This window comes from Copadichromis virginalis, linkage group LG5 (assembly GCF_057382275.1).
Source record: "Copadichromis virginalis isolate Kocher_CV1m ecotype Utaka linkage group LG5, C_Virginalis_male_GT1.1, whole genome shotgun sequence".
In the NCBI taxonomy this organism is placed as follows: domain Eukaryota; kingdom Metazoa; phylum Chordata; class Actinopteri; order Cichliformes; family Cichlidae; genus Copadichromis; species Copadichromis virginalis.
Window position 1 is genome coordinate 1,115,353 of NC_140622.1, and position 27,204 is coordinate 1,142,556.

At 43.0% G+C, this 27,204-nt stretch overlaps 2 long non-coding RNA genes across 2 annotated transcripts; one reads left to right on the forward strand and one right to left on the reverse strand.

The window, feature by feature from the left end:
- Positions 1 to 1,605: 1,605 nt before the first annotated feature.
- Positions 1,606 to 2,080, forward strand: LOC146708696 (uncharacterized). Its single transcript, XR_014920334.1, has 2 exons — positions 1,606 to 1,797; positions 1,914 to 2,080. It is a non-coding gene; the product is annotated as an uncharacterized LOC146708696 (long non-coding RNA).
- A 2,400-nt stretch (positions 2,081 to 4,480) lies between these two features.
- LOC146708697 (uncharacterized) lies at positions 4,481 to 26,978 on the reverse strand. The gene is made up of 3 exons (XR_014920622.1): positions 25,688 to 26,978; positions 4,914 to 5,043; positions 4,481 to 4,658 (listed from the first exon to the last, which is right to left on the reverse strand). It is a non-coding gene; the product is annotated as an uncharacterized LOC146708697 (long non-coding RNA).
- Between the last annotated feature and the right edge of the window lie 226 nt (positions 26,979 to 27,204).

Below are 27,204 nucleotides of genomic sequence, written 5' to 3' on the forward strand. Positions count from 1 at the left end.
GAAGCTGCTGCATTGAGCTGCGGCCGCAAGGTGGTTGGTGCCTGCCGCGGTGGTAATCCCCGAACCAAATGGTGGACACCAGAGGTGAAGGGAGCCACCAGGCTGAAGAAGGAGTCCTATCGGGCTTGGTTAACCTGTGGGACTCCGGAGGCAGCCGACAGGTATCGACAGGCCAAGCGGAGTGCGGCTCGGGCAGTGGCTGAAGCAAAAACTCGGGTGTGGGAGGAGTTCGGAGAGGCCATGGAAAAAGACTTTCGGACTGCCTCGAAGAGATTCTGGCAAACCGTCAGGTGTCTCAGGAGGGGAAAGCGGTGCTCTACCTGCACTGTGTATAGTGCTGGCGGAGTGCTGCTGACGTCGACTGAGAAAATTGTCAGGCGGTGGAAGGAATACTTCGAGGACCTCCTTAATCCCACTGACACGTCTTCCGAGGAGGAAGCAGAGTCTGGGGATGAGGGGAATGACCCGTCAATTTCTGGGGGCGAGGTCACTGAGGCAGTTAAACAACTCCTTGGTGGCAGAGCCCCTGGTGTTGATGAGGTCCGCTCCGAGTTCCTGAAGGCTCTGGACGTTGTAGGGCTGTCCTGGTTGACACGCCTCTGCAATGTTGCGTGGAGATCAGGGGCAGTACCTGTGGACTGGCAGACCGGGGTGGTGGTCCCCATCTTTAAGAAGGGGACCGGAGGGTGTGTTCCAACTACAGGGGGATCACACTCCTCAGCCTCCCTGGGAAAGTCTATGCCAGGGTGCTAGAAAGGAGAGTTCGTCCGCTAGTCGAACCTCGGATACAGGAGGAACAATGCGGTTTTTGTCCTGGTCGCGGAACACTGGACTAGCTCTTTACCCTCTCGAGGATACTTGAGGGTGCATGGGAGTTTGCCCAACCAGTCTACATGTGTTTTGTGGACTTGGAGAAGGCATTCGACCGTGTCCCTCGGGGTGTCCTTTGGGAGGTGTTGTGGGAGTATGGGGTGTCTGGCCCATTGCTACGGGCCATTCGATCCCTATACAACCGTTGCAAGAGCTTGGTTCGCATTGCCAGCAATAAGTCGGACTCGTTCCCGGTGGGTGACGGGCTCCGCCAGGGCTGCCCTTTGTCTCCGGTTCTGTTCATAATTTTTATGGACAGGATTTCTAGGCGCAGCCAAGTGGCGGAGGGCTTTCGCTTTGGTGGCCTCAGAATCTCATCTCTGATTTTTGCGGATGATGTGGTTCTGTTGGCTTCATCGGGTGAGGGCCTCCAGCTCGCACTGGAATGGTTCGCAGCCGAGTGTGAAGCAGCGGGAATGAGGATCAGCACCTCCAAATCTGAGGCCATGGTTCTCAGCCGGAAAAGGGTGGAGTGCCCACTCCGGGTCGGGGATGAGTTCCTGCCCCAAGTGGAGGAGTTCAAGTATCTCGGGGTCTTGCTCGCGAGTGATGGGAGAAGGGAGCCGGAGATCGACAGACGGATTGGGGCTGCAGCTGCAGTAATGCAGACGCTGCACCGGTCCGTCGTGGTGAAGAGGGAGCTGAGTGTAAAAGCGAAGCTCTCAATTTACCGGTCAATCTACCGGGAGGAGGCCCCGGGGCAGACCCAGGACACGCTGGAGAGATTATATCTCTCGGCTGGCCTGGGAACGCCTTGGTATTCCCCCGGATAAGCTGGAGGAGGTGGCTGGGGAGAGGGAGGTCTGGGCCTCTTTGCTTAGGCTGCTGCCCCCGCGACCCGGCCTCGGTTAAAGCGGATGAAGATGGATGGATGGACTACTGAGTCCGGTGCCATCTCTGGATGCTTGAGGAATAAAAAGAACCAGGGTAAAACTGATTTCTCAACAACACTCAATTCCAAAAAGAACTAATCTTTAAAACATGTTGCTCCATCTTCCATCTCTGGAAAATTTTCATTTATCCAAAACTTTAAATCTTTACAGAAATCCTCTTACTGCTCTGCAGACGGTCAGCCAGCTCCTCCTGCTTCATTCTCCTCAGGAAGTCCACTGTGATCTTCACAAATGCCTCTCTGCTGCTGCTCCTCTGACTCTCTAAGCATTCTGGGTAATCTGGACTCAGAACCTTCTGGATCTTCTTCAGCTCGTTCTTCACAAAAGTGATGATGTTGTCCTCCAGCAGCTGGAACAGAATATTTATGAATGAGCCAATCAGGCTGAAATCATGGAGCCAAACATCAGATCCATGTTGGACACACAATTAGTTAAACTGCAGGAATGTCTTAAAGACATAAAGACCTGGATGGCCGCTAACTTTCTGCTTCTTAATTCAGATAAAACTGAGGTTATTGTACTCGGCCCTGAAAATCTTAGAAATATGGTATCTAATCAGATTCTTACTCTGGATGGCATTACCTTGGCCTCCAGTAACGCGGTGAGGAACCTTGGAGTCATTTTTGACCAGGACATGTCCTTCAACGCACATATTAAACAAATATGTAAGACTGCTTTCTTCCATTTGCGCAACATCTCTAAAATTAGAAATATCCTGTCTCAGAGTGACGCTGAAAAACTAGTTCATGCATTTATTACTTCCAGGCTGGACTACTGTAATTCATTATTATCAGGATGTCCAAAAAACTCACTGAAAAGCCTTCAGCTAATCCAAAATGCTGCAGCAAGAGTCCTGACAGGGACTAGAAAGAGAGAGCATATTTCTCCTGTTTTGGCTTCCCTTCATTGGCTTCCTGTTAAATCCAGAATTGAATTCAAAATCCTGCTCCTCACATACAAGGTCTTAAATAATCAGGCCCCATCTTATCTTAATGACCTTGTAGTACCATATCACCCTATTAGAGCGCTCCGCTCTCGCTCTGCAGGCCTACTTGTTGTTCCTAGAGTATTTAAAAGTAGAATGGGAGGGAGAGCCTTCAGTTTTCAGGCCCCTCTTCTGTGGAACCAGCTTCCAGTTTGGATTCGGGAGACAGACACTATCTCTACTTTTAAGATTAGGCTTAAAACTTTCCTTTTTTCTAAAGCATATAGTTAGGGCTGGACCAGGTGACCCTGAATCCTCCCTTTGTTATGCTGCAATAGATGTAGGCTGCCGGGGGATTCCCATGATGCATTGAGTTTTTCCTTTCCAGTCACCTTTCTCACTCACTATGTATTAATAGACCTCTCTGCATTGAATCATATCTGTTATTAACCTCTGTCTCTCTTCCACAGCATGTCTTTATCCTGTCTTCCTTCTCTCACCCCAACCGGTCGCAGCAGATGGCCGCCCCTCCCTGAGCCTGGTTCTGCCGGAGGTTTCTTCCTGTTAAAAGGGAGTTTTTCCTTCCCACTGTCGCCAAAGTGCTTGCTCATAGGGGGTCATATGATTGTTGGGTTTTTCTCTGTATCTATGAAGCGCCTTGAGGCGACTTTTGTTGTGATTTGGCGCTATATAAATAAAATTGAATTGAATTGAATTGAATTGACACACTGACGATCCACTGGTCTACAAAGAGCAGCATGGAGACGACTGTGAACAGAACAGATGTAACAGTAGTTATTGTTGTACATGTACAGACCATAAATATGGAGTCCAGCTGTGTTTGATGCTGCTGGGCAGACTGACCACTGGGAACCTCTGAGCTCTGCTGGTCCACTCTGTGGAGGAACCATGAAGGATTAGATCAACACAGGATAAAGATCCACGAGTTTCTGCTCAAATAACTTTATCTGAAAAAAGTTTGTCAAGCTTTAAACTCTCAGATTGTGAACATATCAGTAATTTTCAGTCTCTCAGTGGTGATGTCAGGGATGATTTTGAAGAAGCTCATCAAACTGAACCATCAGCAGATCACTGCTCCAAAACCAGAACATGATCCGAGTCTCCCTCCACCACCAGAACACCAGCTTTACTAACGTGGTAGATCAGTGTAGTACAGATCAATAACTGATGAGTCATTTGATCAAAATCACTGAGTGCTTCACGTCTGACCCTCTGATGCTTCTGTAGACATTTTGCATATTTAATGAATGTCTGACAGTTTTACATTCATTCTATGAATACAGTGGAAATGTTGTGTTATAGTCTCCATGTTGTTTCCATCATCATAAATTCTTAAGTTCAGAAAATTAGATTCTTTCTTCACAGCTGAAAAACAACATTTATTCTGTATTGAAATCTGCATCGTCCACTCCAAAGGTCACAATCTGAAGGTAACATCTGGTTTTGTTCCCTGTGGTTAACTCTGAGCATCAGTATGGTGGGATTTATCCACTACATCCACACCACTGTGGTTCAGTGTTGTCCTGATGGAGTAACAGCAGCCAGTATGATCCAGGCTTTAGCTGCTGGGTCTCTGTGTGACCTCTCAGACTGTTTAACAGATCAGACACAAAGAGAATCAGAGCAGCTCTGTTCTTTAAAGACAAACATGAACCCACTCAGGTCACACTTTCCCCACAGATATGAGCATCACTGTCCTCAAACAGCAAATGACCAAGTCGAACATTTGGATCTTTTCTCTTTCATTGTTTTCTTTTTAATGAATCTTTGTAACAATCTGAGGATGTTTCAGGTCATATTTATCCAGGAAACACAAACATGTAAAGGAGTCATCACAGCTCTCTGACCTCGTTGCTCCAGGTTCACCACTGAAGGCTGGAGGTCGAACTTTGGACCGGTCACTCCTCACAGACGGACAGCTGGACCCTGCAGACTGTGACCTCTGACCTCTGCAGACACAAACATGATTGAAGCAGCTGTGATCACACAGACTGCAGATAATGCAGTTGTTTCCTGTCAGTAACATCCTCTTAGATTAGAGTTCAGCTTTTTACAGGAAAACTGGACAAAACTGATTTTTGTTACAAACTCATTTTCATTTCCTCTCAGCTCACAAACACAGTCAGACAATCAACCAGAGTCAACACTGATTATAATGTCAGTGCAGAATTATTTCTGTTACTCAGTGAGTTCAGCTCTCTGACCTCGTTGCTCCAGGTTCAGCACTGAAGGCTGGATTTTGATCTTTGGACCGGTCACTCCTCACAGACGGACAGCTGGACCCTGCAGACTCTGCTCTGTCCTCCTCTTCCTCCATCATCATCTTCAGTCAGTCTGAGAGGTAAACCACAAACACTCAGTGAGTTCACATTAACACTCAGTGAGTTACAGTCGCTGACCTCTGACCTGTCATGTGACCTAGAAACCAGGTCACATGATTCACATCAGCTCACACACACTTTCTACCTTCACCTGCAGAGGAAACACAAATCATTTATGTGCACATCAACTGAAATCCTCCTTTCCATCATGTGTGCTGTCCAAATATCAGCTGCTTCTTTCCTGCTTCATCTCAGTGTCAGCTGAATATAGTCAGACAGCAGTGTGAGGCAGAGGAAGCTGCCATCAGCTGCTCTGCTATCAGTCCACTAGATCGAGCCTGAAGCACACACGATGCATTCACTGACACACACCGATTCACTATTAATAAGAAAAATTAGAAGTGACAGTTTGTTTCTGTACTTGTGTTGATGTGGACATTGTGGAATGTTTCCTCTGTCAGTGCGCCCCAGGGTGGCTGTGGCTACAACGTAGCTGCCATCACACCAGTGTGTGAATGGGTGGATGACTGGATGTGACAAGCGCTTTGGGGTCCTTAGGGATGAGTAAAGCACTATACAAATACAGGCCATTTACCATTATGTAATTAAGTCAGTCTAAATATCAAACCCAACAACCTTTGTATTGTTGTCATAATTACTTCCTGTTGAAGCAAATCCAATATTTGTAATGAAGGATTTTTAAACAGATAACGTCAGCATGTTTAATTCAGTTCTACACTACATTCAATTCAATTCAATTTTATTTATATAGCGCCAAATCACAACAAAAGTCGCCTCAAGGCACTTCATAGATATGCATGCATATGGATGCATATCCACCTGCACTGTAATTATAAAGACCCCTGACCTCCAACAGCTGTTGACACAGTAACTGGTTATGGTCAAACAGATGTGTCCACCTCGCAGCAGTTACTGTGGAACAGCAGCTGAGCTCATTCTGCAGTCAGTGTGTCAGTGAGAGCAGCAGCTCCTCTCCACCTCCTCCACAGACTGATGGAGGCAGGAAAATCACTCTGGATTCTAATGATGAACAGATCAGTCCTGAGTTTGATGACATGGAGCTGACACGTGTCACATTTACTGAATCCTGAAATCACATGAATGAAGAATTCCACTAACAACTGCCAACACCCTAAAACGGAGCTGCAGCACAGTGGCCAAGACCATACAGCAGTTTAACCCTTTAAGACCTACCATAGAACCAAGTCCGCCAGAGCTTATCTTTATATTTTTACATGCTGTGGAGCCATTTTTGGGAACATTTTGAGTTGTTATACATCAATACAACCATTATAGTCCAAATTTTATTAATATGTATGCATTAAGTGCATAGTAATTACATAAATTGCAAAAAAGTGCAATATAGTACAAAAAAATTGAAATTCGTTTTTGTTGTTTTTACATACATTTCTAGTTAGAGAAATTTGAGAGGCTTATCCCTCTAAACTCTAAATACAAAAACGTTGCACAAGATAGTTTCCCACCATAGGAAATTTATTTTGAGTGTCTTCATAGTTTTATTTTTGAAATACACCAATTTTTATATACTGCAGGAAAACGTAAATAATAATGGATTGGACTGCATTTATATAGCGCTTTTCTAGGTACCCAAAGCGCTTTACAATTCCGCTATTCATTCCTCTCACATTCACACACTGGTGGAAGCAGCTACAGTTGTAGCCACAGCTGCCCTGAGGCAGACTGACAGAAGCGAGGCTGCCATATCGCGCCATCGGCCCCTCTGGCCAACACCAGTAGGCGGTAGGTAGGGTAAAGTGTCTTACCCAAGGACACAACGACCAGCACAGAGAGAGCTGGGGATCGAACCGGCGATCTTCCGGTTACAGATGAGCTTCCCAAACCCCTGAACCACGGTCGCCCAATAAATATAATGCAAATTTGCCAAAAAAAAACAGCATGTGCATTAAAATAAACTCTTTCCAGCAGTGCAATTTGAGTTCTAAACATCCCAGGAACTATACAGAAAGGCATAAAGTCAAACACGACTTTTAAAAAGGACTTGCTACCATATGCCTCACTGTCAGAGATTTACAGTTAACAAACAGTCAGGTGAATAATCAACACTGAGACACTCGAGATAATTACCGTGCTGCACGGGTACTCAGAGCGAATCACCACGAACTGCAGTATTCGTTTCGTATTCGAACAAAAGATTTTCTCCTTCATTTCTGTCAAACAAAGCTGTATGACACGTTTCCAGCTGTTAGTATCATGGTTGCTAGGGCAGCGCAACGGAGGCTAGACCGTCCCATTTCACAAGCCTCGCACTTCCGGCCTTAGTGGTCTATAAGTACGCGGCCCTTGAGGATTGTTGAGGCTGCGTAATTTAAGGCTGCAGATCCTGAATTGGGATACAGCCTGTGTCAGTCTTTTTCTTTTGAAACAAACTTTATTAAGACCTATGAACAGTCCAACACCTATGAATGAAATTTAGAGGATTCAAAGAAATATTGATAAAAGTTCTTGGAGCTGCTGTGCAAATATTTTTAACTCACTATGGGAACTCTGATCAAAGTTAAAGTCCTGGTTTCAAACTTTAAGCTTTTTTGCTCAAGCAGTTGTACAGAAATAATATTAAACTATAACAGTACTGATACACAGTGATCCCCTCAAAAATAAACACAGAGATATAAAACTTCTGTCCATTCTGCCATTAAAACAGTAAAATAGATCCACTGATCGGATTTTTACTGTTTATGAAGAATAAGCAAATATATTATAAGATGATGAGAGGTGAGAAAAAAAATCCTCAGAATCACTCGTTTGTATTCAAATGTCAAAGTTAGTGTTCATCTGTTCCTCTCCTACACGTCACTATGAAGTTTAATCTTCTAAAAGTCAAAGTTTGAGTTCATATTCACTACAGTTTAGTACAATATCTACATGTTAACGTTTGTTTGTGCTAAACTGTTCATTTGTTCTGTTTCATAATAAAATATAGATATAAACATCTGTAACATCCGCACTTTGATATCTGGTATTTTGTACAGACAGAAGACAAAAGGTTTACTTTAGTATTAAAATACGAGTCCCGTACAAATCAAATATGTATATATAAAACTTAAAACTGATTTTTTTCAAACTTTTTTCCTCACCAGGAAAAAAGCAAAACTTTTTTCACGTCAAAGCTCAATAGTGATGTGATGTTCTGTATCGAGGCTTCGAAGCTTGTGTCGAGTAATTGAGGGGGCATTTCCGCGATGCTTCGAGGCTTGCTTCATTTATGGGAGGAGCTGAAAATGATGACGTCCGAAGCCTCGCTGCCCGGCTGTACCACGTGACTGGTTCATGAAGTTGTTCGAACTTTGCCGCGAGCTATGACAGCGATATAAACCCCTCAGACTTCAATCAAAATGTGGGTGTTTGATGGAGAGTTGCGGTTAGTGAGAGTTTGGAGACAGTTTGGAGGTTTATGAGAGTGAGGAGAGAAAGTCAGGAGAGAATGGAGCCAGCTAAGAAGAGGAGGATGTCCTCCCCTGTGTGGGAACATTTTGATCTTATTCCTCCCAACAAGGTATGTAAATTTCTACAGAAGATGTATTTTCATAATACTGATGGTGCAATACAATTTATGTTAAGCTGTCTGTACTTTTGTACAAGGTGAAGTGTTTGCTCTGTGCCAGGGAGCTGGGATATAACAACAACACCTCATCCATGCTTAGGCACTACAGAGCTTTGCATGAGAATAAGGGGAACACCGATTGTGGAGCAAGACCAGGTGAGCCATCAAATGCAATGATAATATAGCATGCAGTAATGTTACTAAATGATATAACAATATTATACAACTGTAATAAGTTACGCGTGTGATATTTATATCTGTGCTTTGTCTTTATTGTCTTTCCTCAGGAGAACAATCTCAAATAGATGAAGACCTGGTTAGCATGGTGATTGAGGACTCCCAGCCATTTAGCATTGTGGAGGACAAAGGATTTAAAAGATTTGTTAAATCATTAAATCCTAGCTATGTTCTCCCCACTAAAAAGGTCATAAAAGCAGTGAAAATGTAGTTTTTACAGAATAAAATGTGAACAGGCAGGACTGAGGCTCAAAGCCTCAGTGTGTAGCTGTCCATACCTCAACGTTACAAAAGCACAACTACTGTCCACACCCCAACCACACCTCACCTCACAGTAAAGGATCATTTCCATTTCAAGCATTTCCAAATGATCATTTTCCATACTGCCAGTATAAATATACACAGTATACTGCATCACTACAATATACATGTTTTACACACTCCTTTTGTTGTTGACATTTACAGGCTGTGTGCAAAAGGCCACACTCTTCAAATTCATGCCAACTAATATTTTTATGTCCAGTAGGTGTCCTACTAGAGCAAATGAGGCTTCAAGAAGCTTTGCACTGGGATGAACCAATTGGATGAAAAGCTTCAGTGCTTCATGAAGCTTCATCTGCCCATCACTAAAGCTCAACATCTGACTTACTAATAATATAAAAACCGTGACTGAAGCATCTTTAAATGTTCCGATTTATTAACAGTGTTTTCAATTTAATACAGTAACATTTGTTCAGTCTGAGAAATGTAAAGCATGTTTTATCCTCCATCTTTGTTTCAGTGTGAACAGTCTGAGCGGACAGTTCGTGATATTGTTAACAGAGGCCGACCTGCTGAATCAAATTTGTTTTAAAAAACAAAGTCCTCTGCTGTCCCTCCACCTGCTGCCTCTGAATACAAAGGGTGAGAACTTTAAATTAACACTGTGACAGATATGTAGAGCTGGGCGATAGAACGATAACGATATGTATCGCGATATAACTTTTACTCGATAGAGAAATTAAGCTATCGCGATAGACCTCGCCGCTCTTGTCCTCTTAAAAAAAAAAAAAGAAAGAAAAAAAAAAAAGGTGAGCCAATCCAAATTAAGTAGCGCAGAGCCGAACCAATCACAGCCGCAGCGTCACGTCGCGTGACTTGTTACGTACAGCACAAGTGCCAAGCCACACGTGTGTTTGTTTGGGAAGCAGCCAGCGGGTAATGGAGGCAGCGCATCCATCCATCCATCCATCCATTTGCTTCCGCTTATCCTTTTCAGGGTCGCGGGGGGCGCTGGAGCCTATCCCAGCTGTCGTAGGGCGAGAGGCAGGGTACACCCTGGACAGGTCGTCAGTCTGTCGCAGGGCCAACACACAGGGACAGACAACCATTCGCACTCTCATTCACTACTAGTGGCAATTTGGATTATCCAATTAACCTATCCCCACAAGCTGCATGTCTTTGGACGGTGGGAGGAAGCCGGAGTACCCAGAGGGAACCCACGCAAACACGGGGAGAACATGCAAACTCCACACAGAAAGACCCCGGCCTGATGATGGAATTGAACTCAGGACCTTCTTGCTGTGCGGCAACAGTGCTAACCACCGCGCCACCGTGCTGCCCTGGAACAAGCGCATAATGGAGGAAATGAGTGTGCCGACTAGAAAAATCAACCGAGCGTGACCGAAGAGAAAACAGATGATGGTTCCAATGCCGGAGAGATTGTCAAACGGAAGAGCCATAGAAGTTCCGTAGTGTGAAGGTATTTCGGCTATTTCAAGTCTGACAAAAAACAGAGTAGCGTGCACTGTAAATTGTGCCGAAAGCAAGTCTGGAAATACAATAAACTGGTGCATGCGTCACACTGCGCCGCGTTATTGTTTCGGTGAAATGAATTTCTACAATACTGTTACTGTTAATTGTACTCTCTGCAGTGTTTAAATGCTTACATATACACACAGTTACTGTCCCTCCACACATACGACTCAAGTTCAACTTTATTGTCACTTCAACCATATACAGTTTAAAAATACACAGTGAGGCGAAACAACGTTCCTCCAGGAACCAAGGTGCTACAAGACAAGTTAGTGCAAAAAAAAAAAAATATATAATATATCTAGTAATAATATTGTGCAAAAGAGCATTTACAGGTTGGTGTGTGCGATGGTTTGGTGGTGTAGGTCCGTGTGTTTGCGCTTTGTGTTGGTTAGTCAGTCCAGTCTCAATGTTTTGAGGTATTTGAGTTAAGCTGAGTGATAATGTTAGTGTATGTGTGTGTGTGCGTGTTTATCAGTCAGTCCCTTTTTGCTGAGGAGACGGATGGCTTGTGGAAAAAAGCTGTTGCACAGTCTGGATGTGTGTGCCCGAATGCTTCGGTACCTTCGGTACTCGGTTCTGCTTCTATGCCCCAGCTTTGTTTACTTTTTCCCACCGAGGCTTCTAGACTTCTGATTGGCCAACATTTCTGCACGGTTAGGAATCTAGCGCCACCTGCATGTTCATAGCAGCGTTTTCCTTCATTTCTGCCTTTATGTGTGGACGGGATTATTTTTTAAAACGAAAACGGAAAATCTCCGTTTTCAAAAATACCCGTGTACGTGTAGACGTAGCCTCAGTCTCTGACTGGAAGCGCTGATTCGTCATTCGGCTTTTGTCAGACTAAAGTAACTGTTAAAACTGTTTGAAAAGCTCAGCTATACAACAAGGAGAGATTGAGAATTTCCTTTTAGTTCTCAGTTTATTTGATATTGACAAAAGTTAGTCAGTTTTGTCTGTTCTTCTGTAAAACAAACTAAGATTTATTTTTAGAATTAATATTTTGTTTCTAAGTGGGATTGACAATTTAGTCTGTTTTGTTTGTTCTATTTTGAAACTTAAACGCTTTAGCGGCTGCCTTTAGTGTAGTTTGCAATATTTGCCTTTATTTATCTGAAAAAGTCTCATGTTCCTTAAGTACATCTACCCTGTTGAACTTATTATGGGAAATAAATATTTAAATAAAAACAAGCTGCTGATTATTTCACATTTTACTTGTGAGCAACGGCACATTTAAATCTTACAAATATAGTTATTTGGCTTATATCGTGATAGATATCGTTATCGCCTGAAATGAAAAAAACATATCGTGATATGAAAAAATCTCATATCGCTCAGCTCTACAGATATGTAACCATCTTTAAATGATCTCACTGACTTACAGACAAATGAAGGAAGACATCTGTGGTGGCTGAAACCTCCACCCAAAACATATCCACAGACAGCAAGATTGTTGTAGTTTTGTAATTTTTAATTAGTTTTTATTTGCATTTCTTTTTCACTTTGTTTTAATTCTGTTTAGTTTCAGTTCATTTCCACGGTGAGTTTGCTTGTTTCAGTTTATATCTGATTTTTTATTTATTATATATTTACGGTGTCAGAGGCTGGACTGACGTAGATTAATGCAGATTTTATGATAAAAACGGAACTTTTTGAAAGCAGTGACTCAGTCTTTTTTTTTTTAGCCAAACTAACAACACTAACAGGCCATTTCCTGTAAAATGTTAATCAGTTTTCCAAAATCATTTCATTGATCATTCTCAATAATTTAGTTTTAGTTTGTGTGTGCAGTTTTTATTTCTACTTTAACTTTTTTCAGATCTAGCTGTAGTTCTAAGTTGAGTTTCAGTTTCGTGTGTTTTGTAACACTTCTTCCTGTTGGAGAGGAGCCAACAGTTTGTGACGTAGTATTTTTAAGACCGATATGTTGAACCTGTATCTAACACACATCTATACGAAGTATTCATTTACAAAGTCCGCTCTCTGTCTCCTGCTGTCCGTGTAAATAAAAACATCTGGAGCTCAGCGGCTCTCCGGTTGAGCTCAGGCCACATTCAGTATGTTTAGTCTGATTCCCGGACTCTGATCACACAAGCCAGGAAAATGGCGGAGACACTCGGCCTTGTTGGAAAACATTACACACATCGCTTGGGGGGCGTGAGGTCGCGGACCGGGAGACCACGGCCTATTGTGGCCAAATTCGGTCAATTCAAACAGAAGGAACAGGTGAAGAGTCGCGGCAGAGAGCTGAAAGGAACGGACTTCAGCGTGAACGACCAGTTCCTCAAAGAGATCCTGGAACGACGCAAGGTCCTGTTCCCAGTTCGACGTAGCTTCATCCAGAAAGGCTCCCGTGCTGTCATCGCCGTGGACTGGCTCTACGTGGACGGACAGCTCTACCGCGACCCCGGCACCACACCGTGGTTATATTGACTGCACTCCAGATAAGAACCCGCTACACTCTTTTCTTATTCATTCACACTTTCTCCTTTAACATGGGTTTAACCTAGTAATATCAGTATGATGTCATAGCAGATATAACACCGTCACCCTCCGTCATTGCTTTAATTGGAATGTTTCCGTTTCGTTTCTTTTTTGTTGTTGTTGCTCACAGTTCATGTGGTTTCTTTCTTTCTCTTGTCTTTCACTGCTGTGGTCACCTACTTCCCCACTCACCTACAAACAACACCCTCTATTTCTCCATATTTTCACACCACGATCACGCAAACACATCAGCTCAACGGCAGCATATTCACAACAGCCTCACAGCACGCACAGACTTGCAGGACACATAACACAAGCCACGCTTGTTCATATTAGTGAATATTCACACACATAGTCAGACTTATGGAGTCTCTCACCACACTTCTTTTTCTCTTTCTATTTACAAACAAGGGATGTTTCCACATTTTCTCCACCTGTCTAAACGAAACACCCAGCATACATCATTAGACATACACACACAATTATGGGCATGCTGAGGTTTGTCACATGGAATGTAAATGGAGCTGGCACCAGAGGAAAGAGGTTAAAGATATTTAACCAGCTTAAAAAACTACAGGCAGATGTTGTTTTATTACAAGAAACTCACAGACCTGTCACAGGTTTAAACGAACTTAAAACACCTGAGTTTCCTAACGTGTTTGCAGCCTGTTATAGTTCTAGACAAAGGGGAGTAGCAATTTTAATACATAAAAATGTTAATTTTACAGTACTCGATACAGTTATAGATCCAGAGGGTAGATTTCTAATTATTAAACTATCAATATTGAACAAAAAACTATGTATTGTAAGTATATATGGTCCAAATGTTGATGAACCCTCATTCTTCCACGGATTTTTTAGTGCACTCTCTGAACGTCTACATGAATGACCATCTAACCAAATCCAATGCTGACATAGCGAAGAAAGCACGATACCTAAAGAAACTGGGTAAAATTCAGAACACCTGGACTGCAAACTGTAAAATATTTATAAAGCTCAACGGTACACCGGAGGAAGCCAAGGTGCTGGTCATCAAATGCATCCAGGATCTGGAAAAATATTAACAGGTCACTTGACTACAAAGGCAAGGAGCGGGACAAACAATCTACAGTCATGAAAGCAGGTAATAGAAGACAACAACGGAAGCTAAAGCGTAACGTATTCAAGGATGAAACAATCAATTAATTCATTATCTGGGAATTATACATTGCTACCACAAAGGATTGCTAATCAGGAGATAAATTCACCAGTAAACACGGAATACAAAACACACTTCACAGAGCAGGACATTGATCCAGAACTGAACTTTTTTAACATCAAAAATACCTGCTACTATCATACTGAAGAACAATTCAACAAAACTGTCAAGGTCGACGGCAAAATATCTATAATCCACTTTAATAGTAGAAGTTTATATGCAAATTTTCACAAAATAAGGGAATATTTAAGCAAATTTACACATCCATTCAGTGTGATTGCAGTATCTGAAACATGGATTAATAAACAGAAAGGAGAGGACTTTGTAATAGATGGATATGAATTAAATCTTACAAATAGAAAGAATAAGAATGGCGGTGGTGTGGCCTTGTTTGTGGATAAAAATTTAAAATACAAGATGGTAGAAAAAATGACGATGGCGGTAGATAATATATTAGAGTATGTAACAATAGAAATTAGTATGGGAAAAGAGAAAAATGTCATTGTAAGCTGTATATATAGAACACCAGGTTCTAATATTGAAATTTTTAAGGAGTGGGTAGATAAAACATTCATTAGGACAAATCAAAAAGTCATGTTCATTTGTGGGGATTTTAACATAGATCTACTAAATCCAAACAAGCAGAGAGCGACAGAGGAATTTATTAATACAATGTATAGCTTGGGACTTTTTCCAGTGATCACTAAGCCCAGCAGGATTACAGCACAGTCGGCAACCCTAATAGACAATATATTTACTAATGAAATAGAAAATAGAACCATAAGTGGTCTCCTAATTAATGACATCAGTGATCATCTACCTGTTTTTATAGTGTATAACAGCAATTACAGGAATGTTAAACAGCAAAACACAATAAAATACAAACGAGTGAGAACAGAAGAGTCAATAAACGCATTCAAAAGTGATTTACTCAAGCAAGAATGGGAGATGCTGTATAAGGAAAAAAATATTGATAAAGCTTATGAGATTTTTTTAGGAAAATTTAAACTGTTATATAATAGTCATTGCCCAGTAAAGAAATATAGTAAAAAACAAAAATATGCAGAGTGCCCATGGATTACAAAAGGATTGCAAAATGCATGTAAGAAGAAAAATACCTTATACAGAGAATTTATAATGAACAGAAGTACAGAAGCTGAAAATAAATACAAGAAATATAAAAATAAATTAACGAGTATTTTAAGGTCATGTAAAAAGGAATACTATGAAAAATTACTGATTATGAATAAAAATAATATTAAAGGGATCTGGAAAACATTAAATACCATCATCAAAAAGGGCTCGGGGCAGGCAGACTATCCTTCGTATTTCGCAAATAATGATAGAAATATTACTAATATGAGAGATGTGGTAAATGAGTTCAATAAATTCTTTGTAAGTGTTGGGCCAGACTTGGCTGAAACAATTCCTGATATAACAGATTCTGTAGAGAAAGAAACTAGACTCATTGACCGCAATCCTCATTCAATGTTCTTAACGGTGGTGGAAGAAATGGAAATCATTGATATTGTTGGGAAATCACAAACAAAAAACTCTACAGACTCTGACGACATTGATATGGAAATCGTTAAGAGAGTGATAGAGGGCATTTCCAAACCCTTAACACACATTTGCAACTTGTCCTTACAAACTGGTACATTCCCAAAACAAATGAAAACAGCTAAAGTAACACCACTGTTTAAAAATGGTGACAGACACCAATTCACAAATTATAGGCCTGTCTCTCTACTTTCTCAATTTTCAAAAATACTGGAAAAAGTCTTTAGTAATAGACTTGACAAATTTATAGATAAACACAAAATAATAATGGATAGTCAGTATGGTTTCAGATCAAATAGATCAAAATCATTGGCATTAATGGAACTGATCGAAAATATCACCAACAATATAGATAAAAGACAATGTATAGTTAGTGTATTCATTGACCTAAAAAAAGCTTTTGACACAATTAATCATGACATATTACTTGATAAACTGGAGTACTACGGCATTAGAGGAGTGGTGTTAGAATGGGTAAAGAGTTATTTGAGAGACAGGCAGCAATTTGTGAAAATTGGGGAATATCAATCAGAGTGTATGGACATTGTTTGTGGAGTTCCACAGGGGTCAGTATTGGGACCAAAGCTGTTTATCCTCTATATCAATGATATATGCAGAACATCAGATATACTACAGTTTATTCTATTTGCAGATGATACAAATATTTTTTGTGCTGGAGAGAACTTACAGCAGCTTTTGGAAATTGTCACACAAGAAATGATTAAACTGAAAACATGGTTTGATAGAAATAAGCTATCATTAAATTTGGAAAAAACTACATTTATGTTATTCGGAAATTGTAAAAAAGATGCAGGAGCAAAATTATTAGTAAACAATGTTGAAATAGAGCAAGTTTCGGATACAAAATTTCTGGGTGTGATAATAGATAACAAAATCTGCTGGAAACCTCACATAAAGCATATACAAGCCAAACTGTCAAGAAGCATCTCCGTACTAAGTAAAGTTAAATATTTTTTGCCTTCCAAATCACTCCGGGTACTTTATTGTTCACTTATATTGCCATATTTGGAATACTGTGTGGAAATTTGGGGAAACACATATAAAACTGCACTTCAACCAATATGTAAAATAAAAAAAAAAGCAATCAGGATGATTAATAAAGCAGGATTTAGAGACCATACTAACATCATGTTTTTGAAATTAAAAATACTGAAGTTTATGGATCTTATAAAATATAAAACTGCAAAAATTATGTACAAGGCCAGATACAATATGTTACCAGGAAATATACAGAGGATGTTCTATGACAGAGAAGGAGACTATGAATTGAGGGGGAAATTGAATCTAAGGATTCTTAAAGCACGGTCAAAGGTTAAAACCTTTTGTGTCACTATTTATGGGGTAAAACTGTGGAATAGTTTTACTATAGATCTACAGCAATGCTCAGGAATTAGTAAGTTCATGAAAATACTTCGAAAACTGATTTTGGAAGAATATGATACCGATAAAGATGATCACCCATTGTATGTATAAAAATATCAAATTATATCCAAATTATATCAATCACGGTAGCCAAGTTTATATAGGTTCTCCTCGTGTATCGTGTGGAGTATGTGATGATGGGAATTAGGTGAATTATGTGGGATCAATAAGATGTTGAGCAGGGGTAGGAATTAATAAGTATGTTCATACTTCTTCCTACTCCTTTTCAGACCAAACATTGTTACATTATGTCAGACGATTTTGTTTTATTTCATTATATATTTTTTGTTTATCTGAACACATACGTGTGTGTGTGTATATCTACATATATATTCGTATCTGTAAATGAAAATATATGTAGTGTGTATATATTGTTTTTTGTTTTATATGTCTGAAACAAATAAAGATACAATACAATACAATACAATACAATACAAAAAACCACCTCGATTGCACACTCATTCTTGGCGGTGACCTCAACCTTGGACTAAATGAAGAAATGGATAGGCTCAACACAACAGGAACTCAGCGCAATTGGAAGTCCACAAATATAATCAAACAGTATATGAGCGACTTTGGTCTTTGCGATGCATGGCGCTCCCTTCACCCCACCAGTAAGGAATATACTTTTTTCTCACATATTCATCACTCCTACTCTCGTCTGGATTATTTTCTGGTCAGCAGCTCACTGCTGAACGACATTTCAGACACTGAGATTCATCCTATAGCTGTCAGCGATCATGCTCCTGTATCTTTAACACTAATGCACAAGAATAATACTACGCCAAGTAAAAACTGGAGATTTAATACATCATTGCTTAAAGATGAAGACTTTATTAAATATTTTAAAAAGGAATGGACTTCATATTTAGACTATAATGACACTCCCGGAACATCAGCTTCTGTTCTATGGGAAGCAGGGAAAGCTGTGATGAGAGGTAAAATAATTTCTTTCTCATCACACAAAAAGAAAGAAGAAAACAAAAATATTCAGGAATTAGAAAAAACCATCAAATCACTAGAAGAAGCCTACGCGTGCGACCAAGATCAGGAAACATTGAACAAAATACGCAAGACAAAACTAGAATTAAATGAAACTATTAATAAAAAAACACAATTCCTTATACAAAGACTTCGCTTGCAGAATTTTGAACACAGTAACAAATCAGGTCGATTTCTAGCAAACCAGTTAAAAATAAATAAAGAAAAAACAATTATATGTGCTGATAAAGATTTATCGGGGAACACAATATATGACCCTGGAAGAATAAACAACATTCCCCACTCGCTGTCTGAGGAGGGTGCACAGTATCCTGCGGGACCAACATCACCCTGCGCGCCACCTTTTCCACCTGCTGCCCTCAGGGAGAAGGTACAGGTCTATACAGGCCAGAACATCCAGACTGGCCAACAGCCTGTATCCACAGGCTGTGAGGCTCCTGAATTCTGCCCCCCTCCCCTCTCTGCCCCCCTCTCACGGACAATAACCATATCCAACTTCTTAATAGCACTGAACTGGTTTGCATTGGTGCATTATATCTTTATTCTCCCCCCCCCCCCCCCCCCTTTCTTAAATAGACAACCATCATATCTCACAGTACAATAATATTGAACGGGTTGCATTGTTGCATTTTGTCATGTTTCTCAGGTCTTTGTCTGAATGTCCTATGAACATTACCTGTCTTGTTCTCATGTTGTTGCTAAGGATTGTCTCATTGCACTGAAGTCACACTGGGTTAAATATTTACACTTGGGTTTTAAGGGGTATTTGTTTTGTTTTTTTACGGGTTGTACGGAAGCCCCAAACGCAATTTCATTGTTCTTGACAATGACAATAAATAAATACTTGACTTGACTTGAACATTTTTAGGGATTTCTATGAAACTTTATACTCACCACAAATAAACCCATCTAAAAGTGAAATTGATCTGTTCCTTGACAACGTAACTCTTCCAAAATTACTAGACAGTCAAGCAATGGAACTGGATTCGCCACTGACGCCAAGTGAACTCCAGGAAGCCCTGATAAGTATGCCCAATAATAAGGCTCCAGGTCCAGACGGCTTCCCTGCAGAATTCTACAAAGAATTCTGGACAATTTTATTATACAATTCCCCAACAGCTCGTATCGGAACAAATGACCAGACATCCTCCAGCTTCTGTCTCCTGAGGGGCACCAGACAGGGATGCCCACTCTCCCCTTCACTGTTTGCAATTTTTATCGAACCTCTAGCAGCAGCATTTAGACAGGCTACAACAATTAAGGGCATAAAATGTAAGAACGTAGAACATAAAATCAGTCTCTATGCGGATGATGTGTTGCTTTTTCTGCAAAACACACAAACCAACCTCTCTGAGGTAATTACTCTAATAAACTGGTTTTCAAGAGTTTCAGATTATTCAATTAACTGGCCAAAATCTACAGTTCTCCCCATTAACTGCTCCTTCCATAATTCTTCCTCTGCCCCACTGCAATCCAGAAATATTAAATATTTAGGTATTAATGTTTCTCCTAAGCTTTCAGACTTAACTAAATTAAACCACATCCCACTTCTAAAGAAAGTAGAAGGCGATCTGACTAGATGGAAATCTTTACCCATATCACTCATGGGAAGGGTCACCACTATAAAAATGATGATCTTGCCAAAAATAAATTACTTATTTTTGATGATCCCTAACAAACCATCACAAGATTGGTTCAGATCTCTGGATTCATATATTTCCAAATTCCTTTGGAAAGATAAACCCCCCCGTATCAGCTTAAAAACGCTACAAAGAACCAAGGATAGAGGAGGATTAGATCTGCCTAATTTTCACCAATACTTCTTAGCCAACAGGCTTCAGTTCATCTCAGAATGGTCAAAACATACCTTCTTAGATGAGCCCTGGCTAGATGTTGAACAGGCACTATGCAAGGATCTAGAGATTTCAGACCTACCATTTATTAGCTCAAACATCAAAAGACATGAATGCTTTAAAAGTATCAACATCAGCTTCTCTCTGACAGCATGGTGGGAGTTTCTAAAAATAACGGAGTCTTCATTAATCCCATGCAAACGTACACCTATCTGGAATAACCCTGACATATTACAAAACAATAATATGATTAATTTCCCAGAATGGAGTTGTAAAGGAATTAAATACTTGGAACATATATTAGAGGGAACAGAATTTATTCCATTTGACAGACTAGTTGAACAATATGGAATCAACAAGAAAAGATTTTTAGAATATCAACAAATTAAATCCATAGTAAAAAAGAAATTTAACCTCAGTCAAGTTGAATTACAAACACCACCAAGTGCGGCACATTTCCTTACTCTTAAATTCCCCAAATTATTATCTAAAATATACAGAACATTTTCTAAATTAGATGAATCAATATCCCTTCCTATTGCAAAGTGGGAAGCAGATTTATCAGTCAGCTTAGACCAAAACTTCTGCTCTCAGGTATGCTTAAGAACCTTTAAATTGATTAAAAATCCCAGTCTGCAATTAATACAATACAAAATACTACATAGAGTGCACTATACAGGTCATCGGATGTTCAAGATGGGCTTTACATCTTCCAACAACTGCTCACACTGTCAAGGCAATACACCGGACAATTACATCCACGCTCTTTGGTTCTGTCCACCAGTGCAGAAGTTTTGGCGCGAGATATGTGAAGACTTATCAAAGTGTCTGAAATGTAACATTCCAACTTCCCCCTTAGTGTGTTTACTGGGCAGCTTAGATAATGTCACTTCAGAAAAGAATATAGCCCATATGGTTTTCACTGCCCTATGCATAGCCAAGAAAACTGTCCTCATGAACTGGAAAAATAAAAACAATCTTAATTCTAACCAATATAGAAATTATCTATTAGATTACATTTGTCTTGATACAGCCTCTGCCACCACATCAGATCAATTGCTCTGGGCTCCTTTGATCAGCTCCATTACCTAGTGGGGGTGGGGGGGCTCATAGTTTGGTCCCGCCTTCACTGTTGTGATTGGTGTGGGGGTAGGGACAGGCTTAGGGCGTCGGGGGGTTCCCCGGAGGCATCTTCCTTGGGGGGCTCAACCCGGGGTAGCGGTCATGTCCGGGTGGGGGCTCTTTTGGCTCTCGGGTGACTGTTTCCTCGTGGCTGCGTGCAGCGGGGCTAGGGGAGGGTCTGTGCTGACGGACGTGGGTTACTGACCTGGTAGCCTGTCTGCCCCTGGGTGGGTCCGGGATGGGCGTGAGGTTCTGGGGGCGCTCTGTCTCTGGGCTGGGGCCCTGGCCGGGCCTCGGGGCCTTGGGTCCTGGTTTGTGTGTTGTTGGGGATGTGGGCGGGTGGGTGTATGGGGGCCCATCCCTGGCGCAGGGTGCCGCCGGTGCGTCGAGCCGCCTGGGGGGCTCTTCAACTGGTGGGGGAGATTGTCACACCTTGCAGGAGCTTTCCTCTCCTCAGGAACTCTCTGCAAGAGGGGGAGAGACAGGAGAGGTGGAGGAAGATCTCAGCCTGGGCGTCTATTGTCTCATGTAGTCTGGAAGATGAATGGATGGTGGGGTGGGTGCAGTTTTCTCTGTAGTGGGGTTGGGTGGACTGTCCCGGGCTCTGTGGGGCCGGGGGGAGCTGCTGCGCTGGGCCCCGGTCTGGATGGGCCTGGGCCCCCTTTCCCTGGCGGGTCGCGGAGTATGGGAGTGCCTACTGGGGTCAGCGGGGGACCTGGCCCCAGGGAGGGGTCACTTGCCCCTCCCTTCCTTCCCTCCCCATCTCCAGCTGCCTCCCTCTTCCCGCTCCACCACAACCACCCACACATGCAGGGCCTTGGAGTAGGGGTATGTCACCAGGGTGCAGAGGAGGCTACCCCCCCCTCTGTCCCCTTCTGGCTGCCTCTGCCTCAATTTTATCCCACAACTTAGACATTCACATTATTCACACTCTCATTACACATACATATAGGATCTTGGGGGTGGGCACAATCACGGAGTCCAAATTACCATCAGGGTGTACACCTCACCCCTGGCGTCGTTGCCCACCTCTCAATTTTAAATACACGTAGACATTGAGGGCTATCAGGAGGGACTATGCGCTTACCTGCTGCTCCTTGGCAGGTAGCTCCATGCCCTCCTGGGTTTTAATTGCACCTTAGAACACACATGCATCAACATTACAATGAGCGGGTGGAGGGAGGTTTGGAGTCTTCTCCCACTCCCATTCTCTGCGGCCTGCTGGAGCGGGGGGGCTAGGAGGAGTTGGCCGTCCGACTGCGGTCTGGAGTGTGGGGCCTCCCTGCTGCTACGGAGTCGGGGTGGTCTGCCTCTCCCCACCGCAGGGAAAAGGGTAACACCACCTGGGTCTGGGTGCAATTCCCCCCTCCAGGGGCAAGGGTACCTAGACCCGGTTTGTAGAGTACGTTTGGGGAGTGTGATCGTGTGTACAGCGTCTCTTTATGTCTGTCTCCACGTTGGTTGAGTGTGGAGTGAGTGCATATGAGAGCATGAGGGGGGGAATGGAAGTTTGTGTCTGTGTGTGCCTGTATGTCTGTGTCTATATGTCAGGTTGGGTATCAGACACCACCTCTCTGGGGACACCTCAGGCCCTCCAAGGTTTGGAGGCCTATCTCCCCCCACCACCACTTCCCCTGCCGGTGGCGGACTCCCTCAGGTGTCGGTGCGTTGGTGGTTCTTTGTGTCTGGGGGTGGGCGTCCAGGTACACACCGGCTCACTCCTTGGCGGCCGCTTATCGGGGCCTGGAGCCTGGGGCTCGCTCGGGCCCCTTCGGAGGTGGGGTGCCCTCGGCCTCTCGGCCTGGGGCTCGGTCACTCAGGCACAGCTGGCTGCCGGCGGAGCTCACGGGCGCGTCACTGCAACTCCCCCTGGCTTCTGCTCCGCGGCTGCTGGGTGAGCCCTCATCTGGGACTCTCCTCAGCTCTTACTGGAACAGTGGCGCGGCTGCCCCTCTGTTGGTCTTCCATGGTCTCTTGTGTTCTGGGGGCCTCTGGAGGTCTGGAGTTTTGATCTCCTCCATACCTGCTTCACACCCTGGAGGACGGGGCTGTGGCCCCCCCACACTCCCTAGCAGATCGTTACATGGAGAAACCTTTGGAATACAAGCGCGCTGATCCACACAGGTATGCACACGGGTGTTCACTGCTCGTAGACCCAAATTACACCTTTCTTGGCTGCTACTTCGAAGCACATCTGTCCTGCGTGCTGCACAACAACATTGAATATTTAGTATTTACTGCTGTTTACACTTAGCTAGATTAATGCGATGGTGTTGTGTTTAGTATGTTGCTTTGTTTTGTTTTGTTTTTGTCTTTTTTGCTTGTTTTCTATTCCTCTCTCAACAGGTGATCCAGGAGATTTTTACTTTTTTTCTCCCCCCCTTTCTCACTGTCCCTCTCCCCTTCTGTTTTTCCTTTCCTTCCTCTTTCTTTCTCCCTTTCCTATCTCTCACTCATGTCTGTCCCGTCTGTAACATCTGAAAATATAATATAATAAATAATAAAAACAAAGATCGACCAAATGGACCAATACGGCAATGCCACGATGATCCATTTGGCAAAGTAAATCCATTGGGTATCCTTGTTGGTCTTCAGACAACAATTCTGATGGCTAAAGAACCAAATGGGACAGGCAGGAGGAAAAAAAAAAAAAAAAGACATGAAATTAGAGCCTTGGTCAGTTTGAACAGCTTTTGGTAAACCAAAAATAGAGAAGAAGTTCACCAATGCCTTAACAACTGGTTTCACCTTAAGGGTGCGCAATGGAATTGCCTCGGGAAAACGGGTAGCAACACACATTAGAGTCAAGAGTTACTGGTGACCCGATTTTGTTTTAGGGAGTGGACCAACGCAGTCGATGAGGATGTGTTCAAAAGGTTCCCCCAAAACTGGAATAGGGTGTAAGGGAGCGGGTGGAATGACTTGGTTAGGCTTACCACTAATCTGACAGGTGTGACAAGAACGACAATACTTAGCAACGTCATTCTTCAATCCTGGCCAAAAGAAATGATGCAGAATGCGGTGATAGGTTTTCCTAATACCTAAATGTCCAGAAAAACTGTCATGGGCAAGACTAAGAACTTTGGGTCGGTACTGTTGAGGCACCAGAACCTGTTTAAACACATTCCAACCCAAATCACCAGCTGTAGTCGGATACCAAGTACGCATCAACACATCATCCTCGACACTATAAACACGAGGGTACTGGTCGCTAGAGTTGGCAGCGGAAAAACAACTCACAAGAGTCGGGTCACTCTGCTGTGCCAAAACCAAATCCTTTTTGTTGATTTCCAAAGACAGTTGAGGTGTCACTGATGGGCTAACAGACAGCATCGCCTCAGAGTCGCCCGTCAGTGGAACACGGGATTCAGATTCAGACTCCGGCCCACCACCAGCACAGAGAAAAGAATCAGATAAATCCATGTCACCGTACTTGCGCCTATGCGCACGAGTTACCGCGCAAGCAGGAAAAAAAGAGGAGGAACGCTCCTCAGCGATAGGGTTAGATAATGAAATATCAGGCACCGGTATCTCAACCACTCTCGGAGTAGAAAACACTTTTCCGTTAGCCAAATCATTCCCCAGAATCATCGCAACTCCGGGCACTGGCAACTGGTCGCGCACGCCAACCGGTACCGAACCCGAAACGAGCGGTGATTGAAGAAACACATCTGCTCCCTGCGCTGTAGTGATGGGCAAGCAGCAACAAGGTGCCCGATTTCATGACAGTAAAAACATTTGCGATCTGACATAGGAATAGCAGCAGAACGTGTCTGGCGCTTAGGGGAAACCCTATAACTTCTGACAGGACGAGGTGAGGAAGTGTACTCACGGCGCTCTGTCGAAAGTGCAGCACGATGAGTTAACACAAACTCGTCGGCAAGGACCGCGGCTTTAGACAGTAACCCCACCTTCTGCTCATTCAGGTACACCACAATGTTTTCAGGGAGACATGTCTTGAACTCTTCCAACAGGATCAACTCCTTTAGCTGTCAAATAAGACAGTTTTCTCACGTGCAAATTCCACAAACGTTTGACTGTCAAACTTGCGACAGGCACGGAACTTCTGTCGATACGCCTCCGGGACTAGTTCATAAGCCCGCAAAATAGTGGATTTGACAACCTCATAATCCAAGCTGTCAACAATAGAAAGACTCGCACAGACCTCCTGCGCTCTTCCTATTAATTTGCATTGCAGCAACAGGCTCCAGACATCCTTTGGCCATTTTAAAGTGGTTGCGATGCGCTCAAAAGCAGTGAAATATGAGTCAACCTCTCCCTCCCTAAAAGGAGGCACCAAAACAATCTGCTTGCTAGCGTTAAACTGGTCTATGGTGGGAGGGTCGGGGAATGTACTTACAGGAACGGGAGCAGCGTCTCTCGCTCGGGAATGATCAAGCTCCATAGCTCGAATACGGAGATGCATGAGCTCGACTTCCTTAGCCTTAGCCGCCAGCTCCACCTCCTTCAAGCGAAGGGCAAGCCTGAGATCCTCCGTCACCAGACCCGCCCCAACCTGGCCAGCCGGGTCAAATTCAGGAGACTGAACGGAGAAGGAGCTTCCGCCCCCGACGGCATCCGCCCCTTGGAAGGCTTCGGGACGGCCCCAGCAGCTTCCGCCCCCACTGCCGTCTGCAAACTCCCAGACCCACTCGGCGAGGTTTTCTCTCTCTCCCCCTCTCGGAGCTGTCAGAGCGGCCTTTTGAAGGTAGTCAACCGCTCCATGGTCCAATCAGTCGCTCACGACTCCTCATTAGGGGAGGGACCTGGAAAAGTCTTAAGCACAGTACAGAAAACACAGACAGAAAACAGGCCACACATGGCCACAGCCGTAACAATTACACACTGACTTTAATGGAGAGACCGGAAATACAAACACACACAGTTTGTTGTGTGAAGAAATCAAACACGAGCTGAACAAACAGTAAAGTTCCTAAAGACAAACTGTTAAAGGAGGAAACAAAGCAAACTTACAGTTTCTTCACACACCAACAACAAGCTCCACTCCACACCTGGGCCCTATTTCAGGAAGCCGGTTTAGAAAACTCAGAGTGAAAAACGATACTCAGGGTTGAGTAACCCCGAACTGTCCAACTCGGAATATTCGGTTTCAGAAAGGCTGATAACAATTAGTTCAGTCAACGCGGAGTTGCTTTAACCCCAAGTTAAGCACGCGCACGAGGATACATAAAGCCCTGATTAGTGGAGCACAGATTAAGCGAGTCACCATGGAGATGGAGGGAAAGAAGGCGCGGTCAATGTATTTTACAGCGCTTGAGGCCGAAATTCTGATGGCAGCATATGCCGATAACATGCAAATTCCGCGGAAAAAAAGTAACACAGCCTCAGCTGCAAAAGAAAGGGTGCATGCATGGCAAAACATAGCCGACAGAGTCAATGCGTGAGTGTTAATTTAAACATTGATCTAGGGATTTCCACCCATTCAACACGTTATTTTATTATATTTTATTTTATTTTTTATTTTATACATTTTATTTTGTGACGTGATGTGAGCGCAGGTGCAACCCAACAGGCCCCAAACGTTCCTGGCAGCAAGTAAAAATGAAATATAAAAATATAGTCCAAACAGGTAAGGTGTAATTGTATTATGAGCCATAGTGCTTGGTCAGTTTGTCCGATGTAAATCAATTGCAGTTAGAGGCTACATTAATTTCCCCTCTGTAAGCACTTATTGAAATTATCTGAGCACATTACAAGTACATATTTGCTTACTCTGTATGCTCAAATGTGACCCGTTATAGCCAACAGAAAAAAAGCGGAGGCCCGAAAAACAGGTGGGGGTCCTCCACCACCACCACTCACAGAGCCTGGTCACTTGGCTTCCACATTTGTGATAATGTTGGCAGCATCACATAT